Below are 13130 nucleotides of genomic sequence, written 5' to 3' on the forward strand. Positions count from 1 at the left end.
CCTCTTTCATTTCTCTCTCTCTCTCTCTCTCTCTCTCTCTCTCTCTCTCTCTCTCTCTCTCTCTCCTTCGCCCACCCTCTCTCTCTCTCTCTCTCTCTCTCTCTCTCTCTCTCTCTCTCTCACTCGCTCTCTCTTCTCCCTCCCTATGCATAATCTCTCCTCTCCTCTTCCCTCTGTCTCTCCCTCTCCCTATGCATAATCTCTCCTTCTCTCTCTCTCTCTCTCTCTCTCTCTCTCTCTCTCTCTCTCCCCCTATGGCATAATCTCTCCTCTCCTCTTCCCTCCATCTCTCCGTCTCCTTATGCATATTCTCTCCTTCCCTTTCTCTGTCTCTCCCTCTCCTCCCTATGCATAATCTCTCCTCTCCTCTTTCCTCTGTCTCCCTCTCCCTATGCATATTCTCTCTCTCTCTCTCTCTCTCTCCCTCTCTCCCTCTCCCTCCCTATGCATAATCTCTCCTCTCCTCTTCCCTCTGTCTCTCCCTCTCCCTATGCATAATCTCTCCTTTCCTCTCTCTCTCTCTCTCTCTCTCTCTCTCTCTCTCTCTATGCATAATCTCTTCTCTCTCCCTCTCCCACCATCTTTCCCCTCTCACTCTTTCTCTCTCTATCTCTCTCCCACCCTTTCTCTCAATCTCTCTCCTTCTTCCCTCTCTCTCTCTCTCTCTCTCTCTCTCTCTCTCTCTCTCTCTCTCTCTCTCTCTCTCTCTACACCTATGCGCTTTTACTGGCTACTCTATTCTTCAACTCCTCTTGAAGGGACTCCTCCTTCTCTTCAGCAACATACCTGTAGCTCCGCCAAGTGCCGATAGTGCTTCCAATATTCATATTCTAGACATATGGATCTCTAGAATAAATCGATAGGCTCATCCGCTAGCATCTTTCTCTGAAGATTACGGGCCTCTATCGTGATTGTCAGATGTTCTTTCACATCTCCACTTGACTTAGTCCACAAATCTTTGTAAACCCTATCAAGGGTATCCTTGAGAGTATAGTTGGGGCCATTAGAAGAAGACATAATGTGATCAACAAAGATTAGTGGATGATGATTTATAATGCAACTCTTTCAATCTCTATAGCATTATGATTTATCCATGCATGGCTACTTGGGTAGTCTTAATGCACTCTATACGGCTTGTATTGTTAATCTTAATATTACCCTCTATCCACCTAGACTTTGGACTGGGTCGACATGAAAAGCTTTTGTGTGTTTGGTCATGCCATAGCCTAGAAGCATCTGTGGAGATTTATCGCACTTCGTGTGAGTTGAAAAAAGTTGAGCAATCCTACTTTCTACTATAGAAGCCTGCAGGCATTTGCATCCTCAAAGACCAATCTTTGGCACTCTAGGGATAGCAAAATAATAGGGCAATTTTAAAAAACCCTTTACATGTCTCCCCACGAGAGGGTTTTGAATTTGAGGTGTGAAGAATCTGTCAGACACCTCATATCTGTCTCCTCATTGGCCTTTTTTTAAAGTGCTAGAACCCTCTCTTCATTGGCTTACCCTATCACACTTGCTTGTGACATATACACAAATATTTTGTTCTCACAATAGACCGACCAAACTTAAAAATGATCTGACCTCTATTACTAGTCCAAAGTAACTATATACACTAAGTCCGTAGAATTTTTCTATGTGACATTAGCACATGGTAAGTCAGCTTTATATGTTTTAGCATCACCTTACAAAAGTTAAGTGCTTGTTCGTGCAAGGATAAGATGGTAAAGTGCATTAGTAGGTCGGGAGGACAAAACCATGTAGTATAGCTATTAGCAAGAGATAATTGTTAATCCAATTCTAGTATTAACAAGAGCTACCACCATTATCTAACATCAAGGAGTCATGGTAGATACACCAAAAGGTCATACATTCAAGATATGAAGCAATAGTGTGGACGGGCGTCCGTAATGGTGTGACGGAGTATTTATGGCGATTCCCGCTTCAAGAGCATGTGGTAGCAAGTTAGGATGAAGTCCTAAGTGATGTACTTCATGGATATAATATGAGAGTAGTCATTATAATAGCATTAGGCCTCTTATGAGCCTAAAGTGCCCGGTTGGCCATAGTTTAAGTGAGGGGGGATGTTAATCCAATTCTAGGATTACCAAGAGCTACCACTATTATCTTACATCAAGGAGTCACGGTAGATACACCAAAAGGTCATACATTCAAGATATGAAGCAATAGTGTCCAAAGCTATAATTTGGACGGGCGTCCATAATGGTGTCACTAAGTATTTATGACGATTCCCGCTTCAAAAGTATGTGGTAGCAAGTTAGGATGAAGTCTTGGAGTGATGTACTTCATGGATATATTATGAGAGTAGTCATTGTAATAGCATTAGGCCTCTTATGAGCTTAAAGCGCCCGGTCGGCTGCCACAGTTTAAGTGAGTGCGAACACTTATGGCCATGTATATAAGCGAATTTCTCTCATAATACAACATACTCTCCCATTGTGCAATTGAGTCTTACTCTTGCTAATCCTCTTGCTGATCTCTCTTCCTAATGCATGCTAGTGAGTGTGTGTGAGTGAAGTGAGGTGAGAGGAGGGACGAGGCCCCGTAGTGCAAACACGACGGTGTGACAACGCTCGCGAGAGACGCGGTGGATGAACAAAAAATTACAAACTCAATGTTTCCTCTTGAAATAACTGTCAATGTATGGCTAGACATCCTTATGGATCAGAGTGTTGACCAAAAGAGAGAATTAGTTAGCCCTCATGCTAGTATCATGTCCTTGGAAACTTGGGTATCATCGATCCAATCAATAAACATCCCTAGAGACGGTGTTGTGCTATTAATGTTAATGGAGAACCAATTGAAATCTTGAGCTATTTCAAACAAACAATACTCACAATGTGTGGGATGCAAGTTCTATGTTACTCCTACAGATAGGCATAAGGAAGGAATCATTCTTGTTGGCACTTAGATGGGTGACGCATGGAATGCAAGTTCTATGTGACTCCTCCAAATAGACTTAAGGAAGGAATCATTCTTGGGGGGGAGCTCAGTGGAGGGAGCTTTTCTTGGCTACCCTCTCTCTCTACTTGAACACTCTCTCTCTAACTATTCCCACTACCATCTCCACTCACCACCTCCCAGCCTAGCCCAACCTAGCCCAGCCAGCCCCCTCCACCACCAACCTGCCTTCTCTCTCTCTCTCTCTCTCTCTCTCTCTCTCTCTCTCTCTCTCTTTGCTCACTCTTTATTGCCTCCTCTCTCTCTTTATATCCTTCTTTCCTCTCTCTTCCCTCCTCTCACCTCACTTCACTCACACACACTCACTAGAGCTTGCATTAGGGAGAGAGATTAGCAAGAGCGCACAATGGGAGATTATGTTGTATTATGAAAGAAATTCACTTATATACATGGCCATAAGTGTTCACACTCACTTAAATTGTGGCCGACCGGGTACTTTAGGCTCCTAAGAGGCCTAATGCTATTACAATGACTACTCTCATAATATATCCATGAAGTACATCACTTAGGACTTCATCCTAACTTGCTACCACATGCTCTTGAAGCGGGAATCGCCACCATAAATAGTCCGTCACACATTACGGGGGCGTCCGTCCAAGTTATAGCTTTGGACACTATTGCTTCATATCTTAAATGTATGACCTTTTGGTGTATCTACCGTGACACCTTGTTCCACGGGAACACTCACGGGAACACGGATTATGGAAGGAGGCCGGAAGCAATTAATGCGAGAGAGCGGGATTGTAGCCATGGGAACATAAAGACGCACATAATTTTTCCATATTTTTGTGCCGAAGTGCAATGTAAATCGTTTTATATGTGGGTTCTAAATGAGAGTTCTAAGTGTATTAAGCAAGGCTCACTTATGGGGTTGTCCGCCCATGTGTGAAAGAGGCCTAGGGTTAGGGTTAGTGACATCTCTATAAAAGAGATGTTAGCTAAAGAAAGAGGACGTTTTTGGCCATTCTCATAAGCTATTGAGTGAAGCTCTTGAGCTCTCAAGCTATGGCAACTCTCTAACTCTCTCTATTTGACTCTAATGAGCATCAAGCTCCAATGAGTATAGCTCCACTTCTTTCTCTTAATCTATTTTAGCATCATTGAAGTAGATTAATCTATGATTAGTTGAATGCTTCTTTCTTTCTCTTGTGTACGCATGCTTGTAGTGTGTGTGTGTGTGTAGTCTCCATTGATGCAAGCTCTTGCCCACTTCATTGGCCAATGAGTTATTCATGGATAGACTCTCTCTATGAGCTTGTGGGTTTGTGAATGTTACATTCTATGCTTGCTTAAGCTTGTGGGTTAGTAGGGGGTTTGCTGGCATTAGGGAAAGCTAAGATTTAATCAATGTTTGAATGGGATTAAGAGATTGCCATGCATTGCTTGTTCTCTTGATTAGTGTAGTGGGTTTAAGGGATTGAGAGATTGATTGAGGTGTTGAATGGTTGAATCGTCAAGTGGTGGTTCGTATATGTGAGCTCTCCCGCAACAAGGGATAAGCCTTCATGCACTAATCGGGTCGAGTCCTCGGATTGACATTGTGTTTCTCAACACATTTGTTGATCGGTAGTACTCTATGAGCACTATATTGCACGGTAGAGAGAACCGCTCTTCAATGGTGCCGCTGCCGGGGAGCGAGTGCCTACATTAGTTGAGCAGCATACACACACTACCACTCCTTGTTAAGCTCCAATCGGTTGCAAAACCGATTGGATAGGAGAGCAGGCTTTGGGACTAACTTTGGTATTTATTTAAGACTAATCTTTTGTTAAATTCTCTTTATTGTCTTGCAATTTGAGTGCGATTGACTAGCTACGCCTCTCCCTTGAGGACAAGGATTCAACACACTGGAAGGATTGGAGGTAGGCGCTAAACCTGCCAATTTCAATTTGTGTGCGAAAGAGAGAGGCCTGATTTGCATTTTTGTCATTCTGTTTGAGGATATTTTTTGCTGTCTGAGGTTAATTTTTATAGTTTCAATTTTCTGCATGTTCGTTTTATTTTTTGTTCTTAGCTTAGTTTTCTGCATCTTTAATTTTGTGCATTTTAGTTCTCTGTTAATCCTGCACCTGTAGAGAAACTGAAATCTGTACACACACATGAAGCTTGAACATTTTGATTTCCCTGCAAATCTCATAGTTGCACATGCATTGAGTTCCCTGCACACGTATTGAATTCGCTGCAAATCTCACAGCTGCACACACATTGAATTCCCTGCACACACATTGAGCACGCACTTCAAAAAAAATAAAAAATAAAAGAAGGCGCATGTGAGTGAACAGCGCACCGCGCGGAGAGACCCACACACCGCACCATAAAGACCGCCAGCGCACCGGATAAAGGGTGCAAAAGGTCTGGAAAATTTTTCATTTTCTGCCGTAAAAAATTGGGAGGTTTTCTAACTTTCCGAGAGGAGTTAGAAAACACCCATCGTCGAAATTTTGGTCCCGGAACCATTTTCCCATAGTGAGTTCAGTATGGGAAACTGGTAAATTTTAGGTGATTTTTGATCCTGAAAAATACGCTATTTTTTTTGGCCTAATGTGTTCAAGGGGGTTCAAAATGGGTTCTGGCAAAGTTTGAGCCAACTAGAAAATTTTTAGATTTTTTTCAAAAAAAAAACCCTAAAAATTTGACTTTATGCACTTGCGGTCAGGACGTCATATAGACACTGCCATAGGGTCTAGGGCACCTTCTACCTATGCAAGAAAGTGGGACCCAATCGGTAGGAAATTTGGCAGATATTGCTGAAACCTTTTCCGAATCCCAATCTGATACCCTTTCCCAGGACAACTAGCTCATTGTCTATGGACAATCTAGGGCCGTCAAATAGTCATCCCTTAGCCCCAAATAGGACACCCACAAGATCTTTTAATCCATTTGAAGCCGACATCATGGGGTTACCACTCAATGTGAGACTTCAATATGTCTACACGAATGCTCAAGGAGCTGAGATCTTTAGGGATCCACAACAACGGTATCTCGTTAAGATTGCGGACTTTTTCTCAGAACTTGATAGAGCACCTCTAGTCAATGACCAGGGTAACATGTACATGGGTGGAGATGGTGTTTGCTACGAAGTCACCTATCATCCAGAGAATGTAGACAAATTAGGGGGCTCTCTAAGAGTGAGTTCTTAGACTTATCAAAGCCTTCCAAAGCAAGGGAGTCTAGAGATGATTGGCTCATTGAGCCGGACATGCCTGGACCATCCAATGCCCAGTCCTCAAAGCCATCCATAGATGATTTACTTTTTGTAGATCTAAATTTGGAAAGGGACAGGAAAGGCAAGAGCAAAATGGATCAGGGGGCTGAGAACCAATGGGAGTTTATACGACACATTCCAGTGACAAAGGTCTTTCAGGATGACCCACTTCAAGAGGTCTATAAGGACTCTTTAGAAGCATATTATGCCACGACTAGATTGCCAAAGCTAGATCTTCCTCTAGCACTTGTGGTGGTAGTCGAGAAGCTTGCAGGATACATGAACTGAATCGTTGATAAATGGGCCAATGAATACCGAACCTTAGATTGGAAGGAGATTCGTGAGCTCACCTGTAGAGGACAGCCATTATTCATGGAAGTGTTCTCAACTAATACAGCTAAACCAGGAGAGACAGCCTTTCTTGGAGAAACTGTTGCTCCTCCCCTACGAGAGTTCACTAGAGAGGGACCCTCAACATCAAAGTGGACCACTGCAAGTAGCCCAACTCTAGCACCAAGATATTATCCTACACCAAAAGTGCGACCACAAATCACACCACAACAACGTTTCTCTCACTATGACAATCGGAGGGTAGGGGAGCCAACTCGGCCTCCCATAAATGCACCTCCTGAAATGCAGGTAACAAGATCTTTGGAGAGGGTTGGTGAGGCAGGTAATAGGGGACCCACACCAATTTGGGATGCATATGGACCACCTTACCAAAGAGAGGAACCACTGAGAGTGAGAGGCCGTAGGCCTGATGATGAGTATTCAAGACGAGTAAGGCCATCAACTCTTCAGAAACTAGTAAAGAAGTACGAAGGGTCGGGAGATCCATATGACCATGTAGCAGCGTTTAGGCAAGCAGTTCGAGCTGAGCAAGTGACTGACAAGCATACGCAAATTGAGGGATTTGGGCTCACTCTTGAGGGAAAGGCCCTTGCTTGGTTTCAGGCACTAGAGGCTTTAGACAAATCTTCTTTACGAGTTTTGGAAGAGAGATTCATTGCTGCTTTTTTCTTGATGGGGATTCAGCATGACACAGTAGCAAACATCTACTCTTTCAAGCAAGGCGAGACTGAGAGTGTTAGAGACTGTGTAAATAGGATGCAGCAGTACATTAATCGTTGCCCAGAAGATGAGAAGCCCACCCAGAGTCGATTAATTTCTCTCTTCTTAAAAGGACTCAAAAATTCAACACTGCACACACATTTCTATGCAAAGAAGCATACAAATTTCAATGAGTGTTGCCATGATGCTATGGATTTCACAGATAGCTTCAAATTCCAAGATGGTACTGGCCTTGAGGTGCAACCTAGAGATCAGTGGGGTGATGACCAAAGTTCAGGGTCTAGCGCACTAGTAAATCCAGACCAGATAGCTAACCTAGTACTAAGGAGATTGGGACAAACCTATCGCCCACCCATGCAGCCACAACAACAGCTGCAGGCGAATGAGGAGTGTACTACCTACAGGTCCTCATCTTTGTGGAGCATGTGGCGGTAACCATAAAATCGAAGAATGTAATACCTTTTCTCCTCTAGTCACAAACCAACCCACAAAGAAGTGGTGCCAGGCATGTGCTTGGAATTATACCCATACCACACAGGAATGTACTCGCATTGCAAGAATGAGACAAGAGCGTGAGCAACAAAGGGGTGCAGGGGCTCCACAAATGCATCAACAGTATACTAATTTTGAATGTAAGCCACCGATGGCACAAGAGCAAGCACGACCTGTACTTGGATCTCAACCTCCTGCTCTTGGGACTGCTCCTGTGAGGTTTGTTGACTACGACAATTCAAATATGTGTAGGGACTTGGTAAACTCAAGCTATGTGGAGGAGGAATATGCATCATATTCATCCAAGGAAAATCTCTTTGAAAGTCCCGCATATCCAAGCCAGGCATTGGAGGCTCAATCGGGGGAACAAAATTCTTTGATGTTGCTAGGCGGCTACCAACCTAGGACTCAAGGCCCCTCAGGTCAATGGCAACAAAGGAAAGTAGAAGCCAAACTAATGGGCCCCTGTTATGAGTGCGGAGAAGCCCATTGGGCTCGTGATTGTCCACATCGCCAAAGGCAAGCAGTTCGATTCAATACAACAGTACCACAGTTTCCACCAATTGAAAGATGTCTAGGGTGTTGTGTAGAACACTTTCCAAAGGATTGTTTGCTGAAACCACATGAGGAAGGCACCTCTCAACCAAAGGTCTCACTCAACTTTGTAGAGGCAGTTCCATCGCCACCTTCATCAGAGAATGAGGATGTCGTGCCACTTAGAGTCATGACTAGATCACAGACATGAAATGCCAAAATGCAGACTGATGAGACACCTCGAACTAGGGATGCAAAGGTAAATCTAGTGGACAAGACCCTACATTCCACTAGGAGGAAAAAAACTCGCAACAAGCAAACTAAGAGTGCATCCACTAGTTCTCAAGAAGTCTCTAAACAAAACATGAAGGATCAAGCTTTTACATCCCAAGAAGTGCATGAGGAGCATCAACCTCAACCTGGGCCTAGTGCTAAACAAGATGAGGCTATTACAACCGGGGGGTTCTGTTTTTGTGGATAAGGTGAACGAGACTCTAGATGCCATCATTGATGCTCATAGAAGTCGCATTGCAGCTTCATCTGAGCTACCCAAGAAGCTTCAAGAATACCCAAACCCTCGTGAGTGAGGAGAAGATCAATCTAGCTGTACATCAGCAACTCATTAGGGAAGCTCAATCAATACTTGAAGGCCCACCTCCACCTATCCCTCGGGGCCCCACTTCTCTTAAGCCAACATTAGAAACCATACCAGAAGTGTCATCAAGTTGGGAAATGAAAAGTGAGCTGATCTCACATAGCGAGAAGTCTGCACCAATTGACACCCCATTGAAAGAAGGCATTCTGCCACCACCTAGTCTTGCCTTCCCATGTAATGATGAAGTTATTGATGCTAACGAGGACATGGCAAATGAGATGTGGGCAGCAGTTCATGAGAAAGTTAATGAGAATATGTCCTCTATTATTTCACCTCCATTCTCTGAAGTGGATTTTACTAGGGGCACAGAAAACAACTTTAGACGCCCAAGCATCCAAGAGGAAGTTCAAACAATTGTTTCTCCTAGAAGTAAGCATACAATGAAAACCTTACCATCTTATTTGGGAGAATATGAGAACTGTTCTCAAACCTTAAGAATACCCTCCATGCATAGAAGGTTGACAAAGGAGATGGATATGGGTATCGTGCAAGCTATTTTGTTAGCACCAGTGGCTTGTACCTTACATTTGCTTGATTTGATAAAGCTTCGACCAGAGTTGTGGAATGATATTGCCACATGTTTGTCAGAGCAGGTATTGCTACAAAAGGGTCACCATCAATGTGCTATACACCCTGAGACAAAGCATGTTATGCCAGTTCCTATCAACAAAGTAGGAAAATTTTGTGAGGACGATCAGGGAAATACCCTCCCATTAGAAGTGTGAAAAGTAGCTTCAACTGCAATACTTGATAGTGGTGCAAGAGTGGGCATTGTGACAAGGTCCATTTAGGAAACGTGGGACAAACCAGCTATTAGGAGTATAAGGATGCGCTTGCAGGCTAGCAGATGGAAGCTTAGAACATCCCATTGGGCTGCTAGAGAACATATTGGTCACCACATGTGGGATTGAATATGAGCACACATTTGCAGAAGTGGATTTTGGACAGCATTCAAACTATGGTAATATTGGGTAGACCATTCATGCGACAATTTCAAATGATTCAGGATTGGGGATACAATTATTTGTACCTCCGACATGATTCTGTCATCACAAGGGTCAACCTAAAGAATCACTCATATCGTGATGTAACAAGGTCTCCAATAGATGAGTTTGATTCTGTTTCATCTAAGGGCTCAAGAGTTACATTGTCAGATGGGCGAGAAGATCTATGGATGTGTGGAGCCTCATGTAAGGATTTCAACACTGAGAGACTTAAGCGAAGTGTATTAGATGAGGCATACATTCCACAACCCTTCCCTGAGCACTTAATTGATCCCCTAGAATGGAGTCATGTCCTTGCAACATTATCGACATGTGCTTTACCTAAGCCAATTCAATTTTGTGACTCAGATGGATATGACATTATTCCTATACGAATGGTACAACCACGTGACCTTCTAGATGATTTGTACTATGGGGATGCATCCACAGCACTGCATGTAGAGGAAGTCTCAGTGAAGGATTTAACACTCGAATCTGCTAATGATGCTGATAAGGGAGATGGATGGGACTCTGATTTTGATGATGATGTGATAATCCCCGAGGAAGAGTTAGGAAAGGCACGCCTACTCTTGAGAGGAAGAGTTAGGAAAGGCACGCCTACTCTTGAGAGGAAGGGAGGTTCAAGTAGAGATCCCTCGAAGCTGACCTAAACGTAAATGCTGTAAGAGCCATAAGAGAATCCGTGAACAAGATGAGAGGGAACGACGTGAGAGAATACAAAAAGAAAACGAGGCGTTTAAGAATGAACACTCTCGACCACCACCTCACTTCTCAGGAAAGAATGGATATCTAAACTATGTCCAAGCACAAGATAGTATCAAAGACCAAGTAAAACGATCAGATGGATTCCAACCAGGAGAAAAGCTAAAAACGATCAAATGGATTCCAACCAAGAGAAAAGCTAAAAACTGTTAGCAAAAATCGCAAAAAAACAAAGAGACCAAAACAAAAACTCAAGTCTCAAACAGATTCAAGAGAGAGTGTCGGAAGTGCAAAGATAAAGGTTGAACGAAAAACTCTGATGCAAGATTGCAAAAGAGAGCTCAAAACTGCATGGTCTTCAATTAGTGATGACTCAAGTGGACAAGAACAAGGTCTCAATGTTCCCCCCAACTTCACACAGTACACTCTTCAAGATTGGAAGATTGCTCTTCAACAGCCCATGCGACAAAAGCCAAGCATGCCAGGGGTTTCATATGATGGTCCAGAAGATGCAAAAAAAATTGATATCGCTGAGCCAGGAAAAGAGCCTCGCTATGTATGGATTGCCACCATAGACTTGTCCTTAGATGAGGAGAAGTTATTAATTCAAACAATAAAGGAGTATCGTGATGTTTTTGCTTGGAGTTATAAAGACCTCAAAGGAGTTGATCCAAGCATATGTCAGTATATAATTCCATTGCGAGAGGATGCAAAGCCTTCCAAGCAATGTCCTTATACTTACAATGAGGATTTTGCACAAAAGATAAAAGAAGAAATAGACAAGCTCTTAGAGGCAAAATTTATCTATGAGATTGAACACACTGAATGGGTCTCCCCTATTGTAGTGGTGCCCAAGAAAAATGGAAAACTTCGAGTATGTGTAAACCTCAAGAAGGTAAATGCAGCTACTATACGTGATCATTACCCACTTCCAATCACGGATCATGTTTTGGAACGTGTTGCAGGGAAAAAGGCATATAGTTTCTTGGATGGATTCTCCGGTTACAATCAAGTGTCAATTGATCCAAAGGATCAACACAAGACAGCCTTTGCTACTACTGAAGATGGCATCTTTGCCTATCGTGTTATGCCATTTGGTCTAACAAATGCACTTGCAACCTTTCAGCGGTTAATGACTCATGTATTCAAGGAGTACCTTAGGCTGTTTCTTGAGATCTTCATGGATGATTTATGTGTTCACTCACAAGAGCGTGATGATCATATAGAACACCTCAGACTTGTGTTTCAAAAGTGTCAAGTTTATCGTATATGCTTGAATCCTGACAAGTGCAAATTCATGGTAAGACAAGGGAAGATTTTGGGCCATATTGTTTCTCGCAATGGTATTTCAACAGATATGGATAAAATTGATGTCATTGTCTCATTACCTTGGCCTATCAATCCTAAAGGGGTACAAATATTCATGGGACATTGTGGCTATTATCGTCGATTCATCTACATGTACGCTGTCCTAGCGAGACCATTATATGCTCTTCTTGTAAAGTTTAATTGGACTGACGAGTCTGAGGAATCCTTTGAAAAGTTGAAGCAAGCATTAGTGTTTGCACCCATCTTACGGGCACCATATTGGAACCAAATCTTTCATGTCCATATTGATGCTTCAAACTTTGCAATTGGATGTATTTTGGCTCAATCGGGAGAACATAATAACGATTTCCCAATCTCATATGCTAGTTCGACAGTTGAACAATGCTGAGAAGAATTATACCACCACAGAAAGATAAGGTTTATCCATGATATATGCAGTGAAAAAGTTTTGCCATTACCTTTTGGCAAACAAATTTATATTTTTTGTGGACCATCAAGCACTGCTATATTTGGTGAATAAGCCTTGTGCAACTGGAAGGATTGTGAGGTGGTTTGTCATCCTTCTTGAGTTTGATTTTGAAGTGGCAGTCTGAAAAGGAACAACTCATCTTAGGGCAGATCATTTGTCTCGAATCACCTCTGGAGAAGCTCCTGTGGGTGTGGATGATGATATGTTAGATTCAACACTTTTCCTTGTAGAGACAGCTCCTAAATGGTCTGAACCCATCTTAGAAATTTTGACAAGTGGGCAGATACAACTAGCGGGTCCTAATGTGGACCTATGGCGACCATTCAAGTTAATCTCAGGGAGATTATATCGTCAGGGTAATGATGGAGTGTTGCGGCTTATACCTAACCCTGACCAATATGAGGAGATCTTGGAATGGGCACATGAGGGTATTGGTGGAATCCATGCACCAGCTACTACTTGTGTGTGACGTATAACTTAGGATGGGCAATGGTGGCCTACCATGCATGCGGATGCTGAAAAATTTGTTCGTAACTGTGCTTCATGTCAAATTCAACAACCAATTCATAATGTCACATTATTCCAAATTTCAACTACACCAAGTTGGAGTAAGTATATTGTGGACTATCTTCAGCATGGTCATACTGATCGAACCATTCCTAAATATCGAAAGCATGCTATTGAAGT

The sequence above is a fragment of the Cibotium barometz genome, chromosome 29 (genome assembly GCF_041138505.1).
Source record: "Cibotium barometz isolate CiBa-2024 chromosome 29, ASM4113850v1, whole genome shotgun sequence".
NCBI lineage: Eukaryota > Viridiplantae > Streptophyta > Polypodiopsida > Cyatheales > Cibotiaceae > Cibotium > Cibotium barometz.